Source organism: Scyliorhinus torazame, chromosome 17 (assembly GCF_047496885.1).
Source record: "Scyliorhinus torazame isolate Kashiwa2021f chromosome 17, sScyTor2.1, whole genome shotgun sequence".
NCBI classification, from domain to species: domain Eukaryota; kingdom Metazoa; phylum Chordata; class Chondrichthyes; order Carcharhiniformes; family Scyliorhinidae; genus Scyliorhinus; species Scyliorhinus torazame.
In genome coordinates, this window is record NC_092723.1 from 137,879,844 (window position 1) to 137,900,769 (window position 20,926).

Genomic DNA, 20,926 nt, shown 5'->3' on the forward strand with positions numbered 1-20,926 from the left:
AGCAGTCCTGCAGTCCTCTGGTATCACACTTACAGTCAGGCATGATTGAAAAATGATCATCAGAGCCTTCACTATTCCTTCCCTTGCTTCTCTTAGCCTCGATACATTTCAGCTGGGTCTGGTGATTTATTTCAAGGATACTAAGCACATCTCCGCTGGTGGGATTCTCCATTGAGTCGACAGCACATCTACACCCGGGGATTTCCCGACGGTGTGGGGCTGCCCAGAATGGGAAATCCCGTTGGGAAATCCCAGCTGGCGAGACGGAGAATCCCGCCGCTGGCAGAGGTGCGCCGCACCAGAAATCTGATATGGCGGGACGGAGAATCCCGCCAATTATGTTTACTCCCTGACTATATTTAGTCCATCCAATTTTTTTTAAATTTATTCATGCGATGTGGGAGTCACTGGCTGGGCCAGCATTTGTTGTCCATTCCTAATTTCTCTTGAAGTGCCAATTCAGAGGGCATTTTTCAGAGACAACATATTCCTTCCCTAAAGGACATTAGTGAACCAGGTGGGCTTTTACAACAGTTATTTTCTGCTCATCATTAGACTGTTAATTCCAGATTTTTATCAAATTCAAATTTCACCATCTGCTGAGCTGGGATTCGATCCCTAAGCATTACGCTGGGTAATGTCACTATTACTAGTCCAGTGACAATATCACTACGCCATCACCTCCCCCAATTGCACATTCGTCCTCCTTAACTACAATGTCTGTTTCATTTCCTGCTTTTGTGAAAACAGATGAAAAGGAGATGAACCCCAGTGGAGGTTGGAGAGATGCAGTAAATCATCATCTTGTGGTTCCGTTTTATTAAATTCTGCTCAGTAACTTGGAAACTGATATTTCTAACAAAGTGTCAAAAACCAGAATTGAGTTGCAAGGATGTTATTTATCCTGTATAGTGAGGAAACACTCAGCTAAGTTGTCAGTGAAGCTCAATTGGATTACAACTGAAGGTCTTGATTAGATTACAACATTGAGTCTCATTTCTTAGATTAAACATTTCCTATAGATTTAGGAACCCTGCAATTTCTGTTTCATTGTGTCAAATAGATGGAAGTTGAGATTAACCTGATCTTAAATTTATTATTGAGAATTGTATGTCGAATCCAAATTTGAGGGAAAATACAAAGGAACTCCTCATGTGAAAATGAAAAGTAACCGCTGGAACTCAAAAAGTAACCCTTGAGAACACTCCAAGAAAAACCTTCGGAAAAACAGAAATACTTTGACCCTTGCTTCTGAATCTATGCTCAGGTTTCGATTTCTTCTACCAAGAGAGTTTAAACTCTCCCCAACATCAAGATCAAACTTCCTCACCACAATATTAATCCCGACCTTGTTGCAGTGCAAACCTGTCCCGGCTTGTACAACTCTCACCTTTACCAGAACCAGACCACCATTTTCACAGTCACACATTCAGCTGCACAGTCCTCCTACTTCTGCACTCACCACTGAGGCACGATCAATTGAACAAAGACTAGAGTTGGATACAACTGAGGCTTTATTGCTCTAAGATGTGTGGCCTCCCACAGCAGCTGGCGAAATGGCTGCTGAATGGAGGACACGCATATTTATACTCTGCCTACTGGGCGGAGCCAGCAGGCAGGGACTACCGGCGAACCTGTAGTACAGGTCCTACCTTACATCATCAAATACAGGTGTAACAGTGGTTTACCACAACCACTTCATGGCACTCTCATTAACCTAGAGATTATTACTTTTGAGGTCCTTTTTATATTTGGTTCTTAGGTGCCCAAAGTCTGCCTGCAGGACCTCGTCCTTCTTTTCAACTGTTGTCTTTGGTACCAATACGCCATGACCTCTGGGTGTTCAGCTCCCCATCCCCACCTCCACTGCGTCAGAATGCTCTGGAGTTCCTTAATGACAAATTGGACCACGCACAGAGGGGGAACAAACCTCCTCGGGTCACATCTATGACTGCGTAAATACCTATTTATTTCCCTAACTACTAAATCTTCTATCTCTATTGCTTTCCTGATATTCCTCCTCCCTACACACACAGCTGATCCCTCATGATTGTATCGCCTAGATAGAGGGACCATTGTCCTCACCAGTCTTCTCCTTCTTCTGAGGCAGTCCCTTGGGATCCAGGATGAGTTGCTTCCACTTCAGTTCGATTGGTTCTGAGATGGCCGATATCTAATCTACAGACTCTGCCACATGTGGGGTATTTGGTGCTTGAATAGTTGGCCAGATGGATTGTTTGGAGGTTTGTGCGTTCCTCCAACATCTTGACTTCAACTCTGTATGTTCCCAACAGTCACTCAGTGTATTCAGTGCCTTCCCAAATGAGCATTCTCCATTTGGTCAGTCACAAGACAGGGTCCCCCATGAGTCGGTACGTTTGGCCTCTTCAGGGATGCTTTGATGACATCCCTAAAGTGTTTCCGCTGTCCTCCTGGGAGTCTCCTGCCGCGACTGAGTTCTAAGTAGAGCAGTTGCTTCAGAAGTCTAGCATCTGGCATATAAAGGACATGTCCCACCCAGTGGAACTAATTTTGAGTGATTAGCAACTAAATGCTGGGCAAGGTGGCTTGGGAGAGGATACTGCTGTTGCAAGCTTTGGCTGCCACCGTATTTGGAGGATCTTGCGAAGGCACTGCTGGTGGTACTTCTCCAGTGAATTTGGAGTGTCTGCTGTAGGTTGTCCAAATCTTCAAAGCGTTTGAAGCACGGGAATTACTGTTGTCCTGTAAATCATGATCTTAGTCTTGGGTTTAAGTCCTCAAATTCTCTTTTCCTCAGTTGGCCAAAGACTGAGCTGACCCATTGAAGGCAATGTTGAACTTCAGTGTCTATGCCTGCCTTCATCCAGAGTAGGCTACTAAGAAATGAAAAATGGTGACCATGACCTCGAGCTCAGTCTCTGAGTGAGCGCACACACAAGCGTTATCTGCATACTCATGTTCTTTGACTGAGGTTGGAATGGTTTTGGTTTTGGATTGAAGGTGGTTGGTGTGGGTTGAACAGTTCTCTTCTGTTCTGTAGATTATCTCCAGGTCTCTGGATAATTTGCTCGAGGTGAGGTGCATTATTGCAATGAGAAAAATTGAGACGAGGATTGGTGCAATGACACAGACTTATTTGACTCCAGTCTTCAGAGATAGGATCTGTGGTGGTTCCACTGGTCAGGAACATTGCTTGAATGTCATTGTGAAGTATGGGTTCGAGAGTTAGATGCCCTCAAGGGGATTCTGCACTACCTGTCTAGTCCTCCTTCAGTCATGTCCTCTTATAAGCAGTCAATGCTGGGACATAATAATAATCCTTATTAGTGTCACAAGTAGGCTTACATTAACACTGCAATAAAGTTACTGTGAAAGACATATATGAATATATATATCAACATATGAATTAGGAGCAGGAATAGATCACTTATCCCCTCGAGCCTGCTCCACCATTCAATTAGATTCTTGCTGATCTGATTGCAAACTTAACTCCAAATTCCCGCCTACTCCTGATAACCTTTCACCCCCTTGCTTATCAAGAATCTATCTCACTCTGCCTTAAAAATATTCAAAGACTCTGCTACCACTGCCTTTTGAGGAAGAGAGTTACAAAGACTCTCGGCCCTCTGAAAGAAAAATATTCTCATCTCCATCTTAAATGGCTGATCCCTTATTTTTAAACAATGACCTCCTAGTTCTCGATTCCACCCTGTCAATACCCCTCAGGATCTCAAAGGTTTCAATCAAGTCACTTCTTACTCTTCTAAACTCTACTAGGTAGAAACCTAACCTCTCCAACGTTTCCTCACAAGACAGCCTGCCCATTGGTATTAGTCTAGTAAACCTTCTCTGAACTGCTTCTAATACCTTTACATCTTTCCTTAAATAAAGAGACCAATAGTACTCCAGATATGGTCATACCAATGTCCTACACAATTGAAGTATAACCTCTCTACTTTTACATTCAATTCCGTTCACAATAAACAATAACATTATATTAGATTTCTAATTACTTGTACCTGCAAACTAACCTTTTGTGATTCATGCACTAGACACCCAGAACCCCCTGCATCTCAGAGCTCTGCAATCTCACCATTCACATATGTTTCTTTATTTTACCTGCTAAAATGGGCAATTTCACATTTGTCCAAATTATACTCCATTTGTCAGATTTTTGCCCACTCACTTAACTTATATTCCTTTGTAGCCTCCTTACGTCCTCTTCACAACTTACTTTCCGACTATCTTTGTGTCACCAGCAAATTTAGCAACCATACCTTTGGTTCCTTCATCCAAGTTATTTATATAAATTTTAAAATGTTGAGGCCCCAGCACTGATTGATAGAAACATACGTAGAAAACAGAAGCAGGAGGAGGCCATTTGGCCCTTCGAGTCTGCTCCGCCATTCATTATGATCATGGCTGATCATCAAGTTCAATACCCTGATCCCACCTTCCCCCCATATCCCTTGATCCATTTAGCCCCAAGAGCTATATCTAACTCCTTCTTGAAATTACTCACCATTTTGGCCTCAACTACTTTCTGTAGTTGTGAATTCCACAGATTCACCACTCTCTGGGTGAAGACATTTCTCCTCACTTCAGTCCTAAAAGGTTTACCCCTTATCCTCAAATTATGACCCCTAGCTCTGGACTCCCCCATCACCGGGAAGATTCTTTCTGAATCTCCCCTGTCTAATCCTGTTAGAATTTTGTACGTTTCTAGGAGATCCCCTCTCACTCTTCTACACTCCAATGAATATAATCTAACCGGCTTAGTCTTTACTCCTATGACAGTCCCACCATTCCAAGAATCAGCCAGATAAACCTTTACTGCACTCCCTCCATTGCAAGAACATCCTTCCTCAGATGAGGACACCAAAACTGCACACAATACTCCAGGTGTGGCTTCACCAATGGTCCCTGTGGCACACCACCCCATCACACCCTGACAACTAGAAAACGATTCATTTATGCCTACTTTCTGTTTCCTGTTAGCTAGCCAATCTTCTATCCATGCCAATATGTTCATCCCCTATACAAGGAGCTTTTATTTTCCACAATAATCTTTGATGTGGCACCTTATCAAATGCCTTCTGCAAATTCATGTGCAATACATCCACTGGTTTCCTTTATCCACAGCACGTTACTTTTAAAAATGTATTTCCGGGATGTGGGCATTGCTGGTTACGCCAGCATTTATTGCCCATCCCTAGTTGCCCTTCAGAAGGTGATGGTGAGTTGCTTCTTGAACCGCTGGAGTCCTTGAGGTGTAGGTATATCCACTGTGCTGTTAGGGAGGGAGTTCCAGGATGTTGCCCCAGCGACAGTGAAGGAACGATGATATATTTCCAAGTCAGGTTGGTGAGTGATTTGGAGGGGAACCTCCAGGCGGTGGGGTTCCCAGGTATCTGCTGCTCTTGTGTTTATAGATGGTAGTGGTCGTGGGTTTGGAAGGTGCTGTCTAAGGGACCTTGGTGAGTTACCGCAGTGCATCTTGTAGATGGTACACATGGCTGCCACTGTTCGTCGGTGGTGGAGGGTCTGAATGTTTGTGGATGGGGTGCCAATCATGCGGGCTGCTTTGTCCTGGATAATGTCAAGCTTCTTGAGTGTTGTTGGAGCTGCACTCATCCAGGCAAGTGGAGAGTATTCCATTACACTCCTGACTTGTGCCCTGTAGATGGTGGACAGGCTTTGGGGGGTCAGGAGGTGAATTACGCACCGTAGGATTCCTAGCCGTTGACCTGCGCTGGTAGCCGCAGTATTAATATGGCTAGTCCAGGGGCTGGTTAGCACAGGGCTAAATTGCTGGCTTTGAAAGCAGACCAAGGCAGGCCAGCAGCACGGTTCAATTCCCGTACCAGCCTCCCCGAACAGGCGCCGGAATGTGGCAACTAGGGGCTTTTCACAGTAACTTCTTTTGAAGCCTACTTGTGACAATAAGCGATTTTCATTTAATTTCATTATTCAGTTCAGCTTCTAATCAATGGTAACCCCCAGGATGTTGATTTTTGGGGATTCACCGATGGTAACACCATTGAATGTCAAGGGTGATGGTCAGATCCTCTCTTGTAGGAGATAGTAATTGCCTGGCACTTGTGTGGCACAAATGTAACTTGCTACCTGTCAGCCTACTCCTGGATATTGTCCAGATCTTGCTACATTTGGACATGGACTGCTTCATTATCTGAGGAGTTGCGAATGGTGCTGAACATTGTGCAGCCGTCTGCAAACATCCCCACTTCTGACCATATGATGGAAGGGAGGTCATGGATGAAGCAGCTGGAAGATGGTTGGGTCTAGAACTACTTCCCTGAGGAACTCCTTTTAAAAAATATATATTTTTATTAAGGCATATAAAATTTTAACAATTTTCAAGAAGAAAAACAACAAAGTAAATAACACCCACTCAACCAACCACCAAACCCAGCCAACATGGCTTACGTACACAATTCCCCATTTCCCCTTTCCCATTAACTGTTTCCCAGTTCATCCAACCCCCCAGGTCTCCCACCCCCTCCTGACAGCTTAATTTTCCCCAAAGAAGTCGATAAACGGCTGCCACCTCCGGGCAAATCCTAGTATCGATCCCCTCAGGGCGAACGTAATCTTCTCTAACCTAAGAAACCCGCCCATGTCACTAACCCATACCCCCAATTTCAGGGTTCCGGGTTCCTCCACGCCAATAAGATCCATCTCCGGGCTACCAGGGAGGCAAAGGTCAAAACATCAGCCTCTCTTACCCCCTGGATTCCCAGGTCTTCCGACACGCCAAAAATCGCAACCTCTGGACTCGGAACCACCCGTACCTTTAATACCTTTGACATGATATTGGCAAATTCCTGCCAAAATCCCCTAAGCCTTGGACATGCCCAAAACATATGGACATGATTTGCGGGCCCACCAATCCTCCACCCCTTTGAAGAACCTGCCATAGTCATATGCGCCCTGTGGACCACTTTGAATTATATCAGGCTAAGCCTGGCACACGACGAGGACGCATTGACACTACTCAAGGCATCCTCCCACAACCCCGCCTCTAATTCCTTGCCCAGTTCTTCCTCACACTTTCACTTCCCTCTCATTCTATGAACTCTTTGTAAATTTCCCGAGACCTTCCCCTCCCCCACTCCCATTTTCGACACAAACTTGTCCTGTACCCCTGGGGCGGCAGGTGCAGAAAGGTCGAAGCTACCTCCGCAGAAAATCCCTCGCCTGCAAGTAGCAGAACCCATTCCCACCAAGCAGCTCAAACTCCTCCTCCAATTCCTCCAAACATGGAAAGTCCCCATCGATAAACAAGTCCCCAAACCTCGCTCGATCCCAGCTCGCTGCCATCCCCAAAACCCCACATCCAGCACCCTCCCCCACCCCCGGTGCTACCCTGAGGAACGCCTACAGTGATGTCCTGGAGCTGATGTTGACCTCCAACCACCACAACTATCTTTCTTTGTGCCAGGTATGACTCCAACCAGCGGACAATTTTCCCTCCAGTTTAGCTAGGGCTCCTTGATGCAACACTCGGTCAAATGCTGCCTTGATGTCAAGGGCAGTCACTCTCACCTCACCTCTGGTCTTCAGCTCTTTTGTCCATGTTTGAACCAAGGCTGTAATGAGGTCAGGAGCTGAGTGACCTTGGCGGAACTCAAACTGAGCATCCGTGAGCTGGATATTTCAGAGTAAGTGCTACTTTATAGCACTGTTGATGACCCCTTCCATTACGGTAATTGGCTGGGTTGGATTTGCCCTGTTTCTTGTGTACAGGACACACCTGGGCAATTTTCCACATTGCCAGGTAGATGCCAGTGTTACAGCTGTACTGGAACAGCTTGGCTAGGGGTGTGGCCAGTTCTGGAGCACAAGTCTTCAGTACTATTGCTGGGATACTGTCAGGGCCCATAGCCTTCGGAGTGTCCAGTGCCTTCAACCGTTTCTTGATATCGTGTGAAGTGAATCGTATTGGCTGAAGACTGACATCTGACATCTCCGGAGAAGACTGAGATGGATCATCCACTTGGCACTTCTAGCTGAAGATTGTTACGAATGCCTTATCTTTTGCACATACGTGCTTCTTCAAAGAACTCGAATATGTTCATTAAACATTATTTCCCTTTCACAAAACCATGTTGACTCTGCCTGATTATCTTAAATTTGTCTAAGTGCCCTGCTCTCGCATCCTAAATAATGGCTTCTAACATTTTCCCCATGACACTTGTTAAGCTGTTGTTTCCTGCATTCTGTCTCTTTCCCTTTTTGAATAAAGGAGTTAAATTTGCTATTTTCCAATCAAATGGAACCTTTCACGAATGGAAGGAACTTTGGAAAATTAAAACCAACACATCACCTATGTCACTAGCCAGTTCTTTTAAGACCCGAGGGTGAAGTTAATCAGGACCTGGGAACTTGCCAACCTGCAGATACAATTATTTTTACTTAGCCATCTAATACATTCAATCAGTGCTGCGATACACCATCTTGTTATGCACACTATCATTGCTGGCACAGTCAGTTTGAACCCTAGGCATTGCATAGAGGATAACAGAGCAGTGTAAGCCAGACTATAGAATTCCTACAGTGCAGAAGGAGGCCATTTAGCTCATTGAGTCTCCACTGACCTTCTGAAAGAGCACCTTAGGCCCACTCCCCCGCCATATCCCCGTAAACCCACATATCATTGAAATGAAATTAAAATCGCTTATTGTCACAAGTAGGCTTCAAATGAAGTTACTGTGAAAAGCCCCTAGTCGCCACATTCCGGCACATGTTCGGGGAGGCTGTTACGGGAATCGAACCATGCTGCTGGCCTGCCTCGGTCTGCTTTCAAAGCCAGCGATTTAGCCCTGTGCTAAACAGCCCCAGTGTATACTAAGGGGCAATTTAGCACAGTCAGTTTACCTAACCTGCACATCTTCGGACTGTGGGAGGAATCCGGAGCACCCGGAGGAAACCCACACAGACACGGGGAGAAAGTTCAAACTCCACATAGTCACCAAGGCCAGAACTGAACATAGGCCCTTGGTGCTGTGAGACAGCAGTACTAACCACTGTGCCACCATGCTGCCCAAATAAACATAAGAAGTTGCTTCCAGGATGTTACACAGAGAATAGCTGATGGATAGACATATTATAATATAGGTAAATGGATAGAGTGAGAGCGAAAGAGACAGCCGAGACTGAAAGATTTAAGTTTATCCTGTTGACTTTTTGGAAACAAACAGAAGCCATCAGCTAAGAGAAAAGGGAACAAACGATGGAGAGAAGGACAAAATGTACTCCGAGCAGAATAAAAGTAAGTCTCTTGGGAGGCAGTATCTAGAAAGTAGCAGTTAGATTTGGAGGGATGAATTGAGAATTGGATTTGTATTTGTCAACTAAAATCTAACAAACAGGAGTCAAGTTTTCAGCCTTCAAAAAGACACTGCAAACTGCAGCCATAAAACAAAATTCCTTCATCCTTATTTTATTTACTCATCTGTTTAATTTATCATGTGTGGATACTGGGTAACACTTGGGGAGTTTTTATGACTGAGACACCGATAGATTATTGTCAGGTAAAGGTATGAAGCGATATGGAGTAAATACAAATAAAATTGCGGTGGAGACCAGCCACGAGGGGCTGAATGGTCTACACCTGTTCCTAAAGTACCTATGCTTTGGTTAATGATTTTCAACTGTTTTCTAGTCTTCACAACAATGTTCATTTGAAATGTTTCTTTTCGCTAAATATTGTGGGCAAGTGATGTTGTAGACCTGCCTATCTGTGAATTGCACTAGGAGAGGGGCACTAAACAGGAATGAGACCAAGCTTATATTATATATCCTATGAGATAAAGCTCGTTGCACAAGTTGCTGGATCTTTTGAGCAAATTAATGTGCTAACCTCACTCAATAGTTAATTCACTCAATGCTTCTGTTCTATTATCCAGTGGGATGTGTGATTATCTCTTTAAAAGCTGAAGAGCATCAGCTGTGTCTCAATTAGTAGTACTCTTGCCTCTAAGTCTCTGGGTTCAAGTACCACTCCAGGTCTGGAGCACAAAAATCATCCTCTCTCAGACTGGTGAGGTTCCACTTGTGAACCTCCGTCCAGTCATGAGCGATTTGGATCCCCAGGTAGCGGAATTTGTGCTGGGCCGGTTTAAACGGCAGTCCAGCCAGTGTTGCCCCTCCCCCTTGATGGTTCACCGGGAAGATCTCGCTTTTGCTCATGTTGAGTTTGTAGCCCGAGGAGACATCGAACTCTTTCAGGAGCGCGATGATTCCGTCTTTTGTAAGGGCCACGAAGAATCCAGCACGAGTTTTAAGGATACAAAGTAATAACATTTATTTACTATAACATATACACATAACAGTAGCAGTAACTTTCCTTGCTACATACTCCTTCCTGCTGGTTCCTGAACTGGCCAGCTTATTTATACTAGGAGTTTACTAGTGGTTTCTCCGCCCCCCTCATTGGGGAAGCTCATACTCCCACAGGATTGTGGGATAGTCATTAGTCCCCAGCCAATGGTAAGTAGGCAGGTTATAACATCCCTCCCCCCCAAAGTCCAAGGAATCCACCGAAGACCCTGGCAAAGGAGGGCGTCGGACTCGTTTGGCCGCAGGCCGGACGCCATTTGCATGCGGCGCTGGGTCAGGCGGCGTGTAACGAGACGGAGACCGGCGCTTCCGTGATGAACAGCGTGGTTGTACATCCACGGCCCGTGGACCCGAGGATTCCCCCTCTGATGCATCCTGTATCTCCATCTCGGAGTCAGAGTCTGCTGCCTCCGTCATGTCAGTGTCTCTATCTCCATTCGGTCCCGTAACGACCTGCGCAGGCTTCGAGTGAGGCACCAGTGGAAGATTGTGAGGACTACCTTCCCTTGTCTCTGGTCTCTGCGGCTGTTGAAATGAGCTCCGGGGGCGGGGAATCTTTTGAGGGGATGATCTTCTGGACCGAACGTGGTCTACATGTTTTCGCTGGAGACGACCCTGGGCTTGCACTTGGTAAGATATAGGGCCCGTTTGGCGAAAGATTACACCAGGAACCCATTGGGCACCACCAGCAAAATTCCGAACGAATACTGGGTCACCGGGCGCAAACTGCCGAATCGGACGATGCCGAGAAAATCCCTGGCCCTGCCGTTCTTGTGTGCGGCGTACTTTTGTGCCAATGATCCGGGAAAACCATACTAAGGCGGGTGCGAAGCCTCCGGCACATTAGGAGTTCTGCGGGAGCTACCCCAGTCACTGCATGGGGGGTGGTCCTGTACGTAAACAAAAAGCGAGCCAGTCTCGTGTCCATTGATCCGGAAGACTGCTTCTTTAGGCCTCTTTTGAATGTCTGCACTGCGCGCTCTGCCAACCCATTTGAAGCCGGGTGGTAAGGGGCAGTGCGGATATGGCGGATGCCGTTCATCTTTGTGAACCTAGCAAACTCCTCACTCGTGAATGGAGTGCCATTATCCGTGATCAGCACCTCGGGGAGGCCATGCGTACTAAACGATAAACGCATCTTTTCAATTGTTGCGCAGGACGTTGTCCCCTGCATCTTATGCACCTCTAGCCATTTGGACTGGGCGTCAATTAGTAGAAGGAACATGGATCCTTGAAAAGGGCCTGCGAAATCTGCATGCAAGCGTCCCCAAGGCCGCCCTGGCCATTCCCAGTGATGTAGGGGCGCGGCCGGCGGAAGCTTCTAATGCTCCTGGCAAATGGAGCAGCTTTGGGCCACCTTCTCAATGTCGGTGTCGAGGCCTGGCCCCCAGACATAACTCCGGGCCAACATTTTCATTTTGGTCACGCCAGGATGCCCATTGTGCAAGTCTGATAGTATCAGCTCCTGGCCTTTTTCCGGGACAATCACACGCGTCCCCAAACCCAGGTGTGATTTTTCTTTAGCAGAAGGTGCAAAGGGGCCAGCGTAGTTGCCAGATTGGGGAGGAACTTCCCGTAATAGTTTACGAGACCGAGAAAAGAACGAAGATGCGAAGTGTCAGTCGGGGCGGGGGCATGTTGAATTGCACGCACCTTCTCTGCGACAGGGTGCAGACCTTCGCGGTCCACCCGATAACCTAAGTAGACTACTTCCTTTGCCTGAAATACGCACTTTGTGCGACGTAAACGGACTCCAGCCTCCGAAAGGCGTCTAAGGACAGCCTCCAGGTTTTCCAAATGTTCTTGCTCCGATGTCCCTGTAATCAAAACGTCATCTAGGTAGACAGCCACACGTGGTAAACCTCTCGAAATGCCCTCCATAACACATTGAAAAATTGCGCAGGCAGAGGATACTCCAAAGGGCAACCGTGTATATTCATACAGGCCCCGGTGTGTATTAATCGTTACATATGGTCGGGAGGCAGGGTCCGGCTCCAACTGCAGGTAGGCGTGACTCATATCTAATTTTGTGAACGAGAGTCCACCTGCAAGTTTCGCGTAGAGATCCTCTATGCGAGGCATTGGATATCGGTCGAGTCGGGAAACTGTATTCACTGTAAGTTTATAGTCGCCACACAAGCGAACTGTGGCATCTGGCTTCATTACAGGTACAATTGGTGCTGCCCAGTCAGCTAAACGGACGGGCCTGATAATACCCAAACTCTCCAAACGAGTGAGCTCCCCTTCTACCTTCTCGAGCAAGGCGTAAGGCACTGGGCGCGCCCGGAAATAGCGCAGCGTGGCTCCTGGTTCAACTTGGATACGGGCTACGGCCCCTTTTATTTTCCCCAAACCAGGCAGGAATACATCTGGGTATCGTCCTAGCACCTCAGTCAACCCTTCAGAAACTGTTTGGAGGATGTGCTGCCATTGCAACCGCAAATGGCGCAACCAGTCCCGACCCAACAGGCTGGGCCCATGGCCGCACACCACGATAAGTGGGAAACGCCCCTCCTGGCGTCCATAGACAACAGGGGTCATTGTAGTTCCTGCAATGTCCAGTGGTTCCCCCGTGTAGGTGGCCAACCTGGCCTGTGAGTCGGTTAATGAAAGGGTCTGTATACCCTGCTTGATGCGGTCGAATGTCCTCTGGGCGATCACGGAGACCGCTGCGCCAGTATCCAACTCCATCTCAAGCGGGTGGCCATTGACCCGTACTGTCACCTTAATGGGGGCCACACGGGGAGCTGCCACACAATGCAGCTGCAGTCAGTCGTCCTCCGTCTCCACGTCCTCAGGAGTAGTCGCCGCAGGTTCATCCACATGGAAGGTATGGCCTCTGGGCTGGTCCCAGTTACGGCCCCTGGGCTGGTCCCAGTTTCGGCCGGAACGACGGCGCCTCTGGCGTCCCCAGGACCGCCGTCCGCGACGAGGTCGGCGCCTACAAGTCTGACGCGGATATGGCTCCTTATCCATTGGTTCTGGAGAAGGCTCCCTTCGGGGAGGAATGTCCGATGGCCACTGGCGTCGGTCCGGACGTTGCCTCTCCCAAGGTACTGCAGGAGTGCGGGGGGACGTTTTTGGACGGAAAGGGCTGCGCCCCAAGGCATGCACTTCCATTCCCTGTAGCTCCTGCACTCCTCGTTCTGCGCTCTCTCGGGACAATACTATTTGAATGGCCTGTTGAAAAGTCAATGTTGGCTCCGCTAACAACTTTCTCTGGGTTGCTGCATTGTTAATACCGCAAACCAAACGGTCGCGTAACATTTCTGACAAGGTCTCACCATAGTCACAGTACTCCACAATCCTGCGTAGCCTGGATAGAAAATCGGCAAGGGATTCTCCAGGGGTCCTCTCAGCGGTATTAAACCGGTAACGCTGGACTATCGTGGACGGGGTTGGGTTAAAGTGTTGCCCCACTATATTCACAAGTTCATCAAACGTTTTGGTGTCCGGCGCAGCTGGGTACGTAAGGCTCCTAATCACCCCAAATGTATGTGGGCCGCAGGCGGTGAGCAATATGACCACCTGGCGCTCGTTTTCGGTGATATTGTTTGCCTGGAAATAGTAACGCATCCGTTGTGTGTACTGGTTCCAGCTTTCCAGCGCAGCATCAAAAACATCCAAACGTCCGTACAGAGGCATGGTATAATAGAAAACAACTTCCAACCTGTATCCAACAAAAATCCAGGGAGGTGGCTTCAGCAGTGTAGACAGCTATTCACTTTTACCTTCGTCGCCAGTTTTGTAAGGGCCACGAAGAATCCAGCACGAGTTTTAAGGATACAAAGTAATAACATTTATTTACTATAACATATACATAACAGTAGCAGTAACTTCCCTTGCTACATACTCCTTCCTCCTGGTTCCTGAACTGGCCAGCTTATTTATACTAGGAGTTTACTAGTGGTTTCTCCGCCCCCCCTCATTGGGGAAGCTCATACTCCCATAGGATTGTGGGATAGTCATTAGTCCCCAGCCAATGGTAAGTAGGCAGGTTATAACACCGTCCATGCTGCTCTGTGGGTCGGAGTTGTAGAGGAGTAGGTCATCTGCATCGAACGAGACTCTATGCTCTCTGCCTCATCTTTGGATCCCCCTCCAGTTTCTTGCTGTTCTGAGTGTGAGCGCTAATGGTTCGATCGCTAGGGAGAGCAGCAGTGGGGACAATAGGCATCCCTGCCTGGTGCCCCTGTGCAGCTGGAAGTACTGGGAACTGGTATTTGTTCTCGCCATGGCATGGTTGTATAGCAGCTTCAACCATGAGGTGAACCCTGTTCCAAGCTTGAACCGCTCCAGTGCTTCCACTCGACTCTGTCGAAGACCTTTTCTGCTTCCAGGTCTCTTTCCAATGTGCCTCTGTTGTCTCTAATTTGCGCGATCTCTCTAGTGGCTGCCTGCTTTCTCAGCTGGTGTGCCAGCTGGTTGCTGGCTTTGTCTCCGTGTTCGTATAGGGTTCCCCGTGGCTGGCAGAGTTGGTGTACCGCTTTCCTCGTGGAGAGCATGTCAAAGTCCATTTGTAGCTTTTTCCTCTTCACCAGGAGTTCTACGGTCGGGGCCTCGGAGTATCGCCAGTCTACCTCCAGTATGGAGTCGACCAGCTGCTGCCTAGCCATCCTTTCCCCACTGTCTCTTTGCTCTTTGAAGGCGATAACTTCCCTTCTATTGCGGCCTTTAGCGCCTCCCAGAACGTGGAGGGTGAGACCTCCCTGTTTTGGTTGTTTTTAGTATACTCCACTATGGCCTATGATACCCTTTCGCTGAAAGCCATGTCGGCTAGTAGGGCAGTGCCCAACCTCCATGCGGAGCGTTGGGCCCTGCCCGTCTCCAACCTCACATCCATATAATGTGGAGCATGGTCGGAGATTCCGATTGTGGAGTATTCCGCTTTGACCACCATGGAAGCACCGATTTCCCCACCAAGGAAGTTGATCCTAGAGTATATGTTGTGCACTGGGGAGAAGAAGAACTCTTTCTCCCCTGGGTGGGTGAACCTCCAAGGGTCCCCCGCCCCCATCTGCTCCATAAAACGACCGAGTTCCTTCGCCATGTTCAAGATCTTCCCCGTTCTGGGGTTTGACTTGTCTGTCTGTGGGTCCTGTACAAAGTTAAAGTTCCCCCCCCGCCCATGATCGGTCAGTGCGTCACTATGTCAGAGATTTCCGCCATGGTCCCACTCCTGTGGGATTAACCATACTTACCTGGTGGACGCGCCCCTGTGCTCCGGGGTTTCCCTTTGTCCAGGGGGCAGCCAACATGGCCGCCGCCATGTGGATTTGCCCCTGCACTCTGGTGTTTCCCTTTGTCCAGGGGGCGCCCAACATGGCCGCCAACAGTGCGCCTGCCATGTGGATTTGTCCCTGCACTCCGGGGTTTCCCTTTGTCCAGGGGGCGCCCAACATGGCCACCAACTATGCGTCCGCCACATGGGTAGGCCCCTGTACTCCGGGTCTCCCTTCACCCAGAGACCGTACTAGTTGGTTGCTTGCAGTCCTTGCTCCGGACCCTGGTTGCGGCCCTTTGTAGCCATATATTTGCTCTCGTTCTGGTCCTATTTTTACTTCTCCATATGCCCCCCCCCCCCCCCACTCCCCAGTCCTCCCCTCTACCCTTCCCCCCTTATCCCCCCTTTCTCGTGCTCCCCCACCCTTTGTCCCCTTCCCCCAGCTCTTTTCCCCCTTTGCTCCTCCGTCTCCGCTGTGTCCCCGCCCCCACCCTTGCGGCGTCCCCCATGTCGGGGGTACGCCGCGGCCTTTCTCTGTGCCATGCTCCCGGCGCTAGCTTTCCCGCTAGTGGGGTGACCCCCCTCCCAGGAGTCACTGTCTTGTTTCTTCCTCGCCTGCGCTCTGTAGTTCCTGTCTGTTCTTTCACCATCTTACCCTGCACTCCTCTCACTTGCCCCTCCGCTTTATCTTCTCCGCTGCTCTCGTACTCTCTCGAACGAGGTCACAATCTCCCGCGCAAAGCGGTTTCTCAGGTGGTGGCTTGCTGCTTGTTGCTCAGGATGTGTTGCAGGGGGGGCAGAAAGAGGTCCTTCCTTCCTTCCCCCCCCCGCCCCCCGGCATCGGCTCGTCGCTGCACTGTCGTTCCTTGCCAGGGGCCCCTTATCACTTCCCCAGATGTCGCTGTTGTGGCCCGCACTCTGTAACAAACCTGTCTGCCTCGACAGGGGCTGTAAAGAAGTGTTTTTTGCCTTGGGACTTGACCCAGAGCTTTGCTGGGTACAGCACATCAAAGCGTACGCCGTTCTTGTACAGGGCTGCTTTTGCCCTGTTAAATTCCGCCCGTCTCCTGGCCAGATCAGCCCCAAGGTCCTGGTATATCTTTATTCTATGTCCTTCCCAGCTACAGTCTGGCCCAGCGCAGGATTCTTTCTCGGTCCTGGTACTGGTTCAGTTTGGTTATTATTGCCCTCGGTTGTGTGGTAGTCACCACTGTTGTATTATATTGTATATATGGATATTACGGTAAGGCCCCTGTACTATAGGTACGGGGATAGATCCCTGCCTGCTGGCTCCGCTGCTGTAGGAGGCCACACATCTCTGTGTAATAAAGCCTCGATTACATTCTACTCTCATCTCGTCGTAATTGATAGTGCATCAATTTATTACACAGAGAATTTTCAGAGATGGACCTCCGCATCAAGCCGGATCGCCTGCAGCTGCATTCTCAAGCAGACAACGCCAAAAAGGACTTCCTACATTGGCTAGCTTGCTTTGAAGCATACATCGGGTCTGCGCCAGACCCAATCTCAAAAGCACCAGATTCTGTACACGTGGCTGAGCTCCAACGTTTCTCCCCTCGTCCAGGAGGCGCCTACCTACACAGAGGCTATGGCGCTACTGAAGGAGAATTACGCTCAGCAGACCAACAAGATCTACGCCAGGCACCTCCTCTCCACGTGGCACCAACTTCCCAGTGAGTCTGTGGAAGATTTCTGGCGTGCCCCGCTCGCCCTGGTGAGAGACTGTGACTGCCAGGCCGTTTCGGCCACGGAACATTCGAACCTGCTAATGATAGACACGTTCGTTACGGGTATAGGGTCTGACTACATCCGCCAGCGCCTCTTAGAAGGGGCTTAACCTCGCAGCGACCAAGAAACTAGCTCTCTCGCTCACGGTCGCTTCACGCAATGTACAGGCTTATGCCCCCGACCGCACAGCCCACCCCTCCTGTGCATCGTGGACCCCGCCAGCAGCCACCCCATCGTGGACCGCCCTCAGCCAACCACATGCCTGCGCCGCGCGGCAGCCAACCAACCCCGGGGGACCCAAGTGCAAATTCTGCGGACAGACAAAACACCCCCGGCAGCGCTGCCCGGCGCGGAGCGCGCTCTGCACGGCCTGTGGCAAGAAGGGACATTTTGCTGCAGTGTGCCAGGCCCGCTCAATCGCCGCTATTGTCGCGGCAACCCCCACCTGCAGCCAGTGGGCACCGCCATCTTCCTCTCCTCAAACCACGTGCAGCCCGTGGGCGCCGCCATCTTGCTCCACTCACAACACGTGCAGCCAGTGGGCACCGCCATCTTCCTCTCCTCAAACCACGTGCGGCCCGTGGGCACCGCCATCTGGCTTGCCTCAGAACCAATGGGCACTGCTATCTTGCCTGCCCCAGGACACGTGCGGCCCGAGGGCGCCGCCATCTTGGCTGCCCCAGGACACGTGCGGCCCATGGGCGCCGCCTCAGGACCCCTGCCCGTCGGGCACCTCATCGGGCTGCTCATTGTCTCCAACCGTCGACGACCAGCCGCGTCTCGCCTCGATCATGATCGACCAGTCTCGACCGCACAACCTCGCGTCCACTTCGACAAGGTGAAGGTCGACGGGCACGAGACATCCTGCCTTCTGGACTCCGGGAGCACTGAGAGCTTCATCCACCCCGATATGGTAAGGCGCTGCTCCCTCGCGGTACACCCCTCTAACCAAAGTATCTCCCTGGCCTCCGGATCCCACGCCGTGGTGATCCAGGGGTACTGCATCGCCACCTTCACCGTCCAGGGCGTAGAGTTCAGCGGCTTCCGGCTCTACGTGCCTTGCTACTCGGCCTGGAGAGCCTAACCCTGAAATTTGGCAGGTCCTACCACCCCTTACTGTTTGCGACCTCACGACCCTTAAGGTCGACCCGCCTTCCGTTTGCAAACCTCGCCCCGGATTGCAAACCCGTCGCCACCAGGAGCAGACGGTACAGAGCCCAGGACAGGACCTTCATTAGGTCTGAGGTCTATATTTTTCTGGCCTATTCCTCGCACCCTTTTTAAATAATGGTACAATGTTCACAGACCTCCAATCCTCAGATACCTCACCTGTATCTAGTGAGATTGGAAAATGATCCTCAACACATCCGCCATTTTCTCTTTCGCTTCCTTTTTAAAAATAAATTTAGAGTACCCAATTCATTTTTTCCAATTAAGGGGCAATTTAGCGTGTTCATTCCACCTAACCTGCACATCTTTGGGTTGTGGGGGCAAAACCCACGCAAACACGGAGAGAATGTGCAAACTCCACACGGACAGTGACCCAGAGCCTGGAACGAACCTGGGACCTCAGCGCCATGAGGCAGCAGTGCTGACCACTGTGACACCGTGCTGCCCGCTCCTTGGCTTTCTTTAATAGACTGGGGTACATTCCATCCGGTACTGGTGATTTATCAACCTTCAAGGATGTCGGTCTCTCAGAAAGCCTCGAGTACTTTCCCTGACCCCATGCTATAAATAAGTTTAAATCACACTTCCTTCATTTTATTTTTCAAATAAAGGCACTATTTGTTGATGATATAAAGCAAGAGGCCGATTCAAAAAATAGACTCCAACCACCTGAGGTCAGATGACAAATTGCATTTACAGATTAATGGTATCTGCACTGAATAAGGGTGTGAAATGTCCTTCCTCATGTTCTTATATTCAATATAAAACATTACAAATCCTAGCAAATAAGAAAATTAGCTGAAAGGGTGCACAGGTATCCACTAAGTAAGGGGATGAGGACTGGGCATAACTTTGTAAGCTTGATTTCACGAGCCTGGTGGGGAGGGTAAAGGAGGACTTAGTAACATGGGATATTCTCCCCTTGTCGCTGGCAGGTCAGGTGCAGGCAGTAAAAATGAACATTTTGCCACGGTTCATGTTCCTGTTCCAGTGTCTGTCGGTCTTTTTGCCAAAGTCACTCTTTCGAGAGTGGACAAGATGGTCTTGTCATTTTTGTGGGCAGGGACAGAAGCCAGGATAAGGAAGGCAGTGCTTCAGTGGTGGTGGTCGGGGGGTGTTGGCCCTTCCGAACTTGTTACACTATTACTGGGCAGCGAATGCGTAGAAGGTGCGGGGCTGGAGTAGAGAGACAGAGGCTTTGTGGAAGTGGATGGAGGCGGGTTCTTGTAAAGGGTCGGAGTTGTGGGTGCTGGCAACAGCACCGCTGCCATTCGCCCCGGGGAAGCACTCAGGTAATCCTGTGGTAGTAGCCACGATGAAGATTTGGGGGCAATTCCGCCAGCACCTCAAGTTGCGGGCAGGTTTGAGGGTCATGCTGCTAAGAGAGAAACATGGGTTTGAGCCAGGGAGGATGGATGAGAGGTTTGGGGGATGGGAGGAGAAAGGGGTGAATGAGATGAAGAATCTGTTTTTGGAGGGGTGGTTCGCAAGCTTGGAGGAGTTGGGGGTGAAGTATGGGCTCCAGCGTGAGGAGGGCTTCATGTACATGGAGGTGCAAAATTTTGCAAGAAACGTTTTCCTGAACTGTCCAGTGGCACCTTCCTCTTCGTTGTTGGAGGAGGTGCTGTCGGTGGGGGCCTGGAGAGTGAGGTTGTTTCGGTGATCTGCAGCAGGATTATGAAGGAGGTTAAGGAATCTATGGAAGGGATTAAGGCCAAGTGGGAGGAAGAGTTGAGGATGGTGTTGGACGAGGGATTCTGGTGTGAAGTGCTGCGAAGGGTTAACGCCTCGACTTTGTGTGAGAGGCTGGGGTTGATTCAATTAATCAATGAAAATCGCTTATTGTCACAAGTAGACTTCAAATGAAGTTACTGTGAAAAGCCCCTAGTCGCCACATTCCGGCGCTTGTTCGGGGAGGCTGGTACGGGAATACAACCGTGCTGCTGGCCTGCCTTGGTCTGCTTTCAAAGCTAGCGATTTAGCCCTGTGCTAAACCAGCCCCTAAAGTGGCTTACAGGATGCACTTAATGAAGACGAGGATGAGCCAGCTGTTTGAGGAGGTGGAGGATAGCTACCAGCGGTGTGGGAGGGCACAGCCAATCATGTCCATATGTTCTGGACCTGCCTGAAGTTGGAGAAATATTGGGGATTGCTTTTCAGCACCATGTCCAAGGTTCTGCATGTGGAATTGGAGCTGGGTCCCCTGGAGGCCGTATTCAAGGTGTCAGACCTACCGGAGCTGCAGATGGGAGCGGGGGCAGATGTTTTAGCCTTCGCCTCATTGAGAAAGAGAATTGGGAGAGGACAGAGGAAGATCATGAAGCAAGGGAATGGAGAGATGAAGGCGTTGGGAAAGAGGAAAAAGGAAGAGAATGGAGAGAGAAAGAGAATGGGCAATGATTGTAACTAGGACCAACAAAGGTGCAAGATTTCATGCTG

General features: G+C 49.5%; 1 protein-coding gene across 2 annotated transcripts in view; it reads left to right on the top strand.

Moving 5' to 3' along the window:
* The window catches only part of LOC140394179 (voltage-dependent calcium channel gamma-3 subunit-like), a 78,894-nt gene that overhangs the window by 40,220 nt on the left and 17,748 nt on the right, over positions 1-20,926 (top strand). The gene's annotated exons all lie outside the window — the stretch shown is intronic.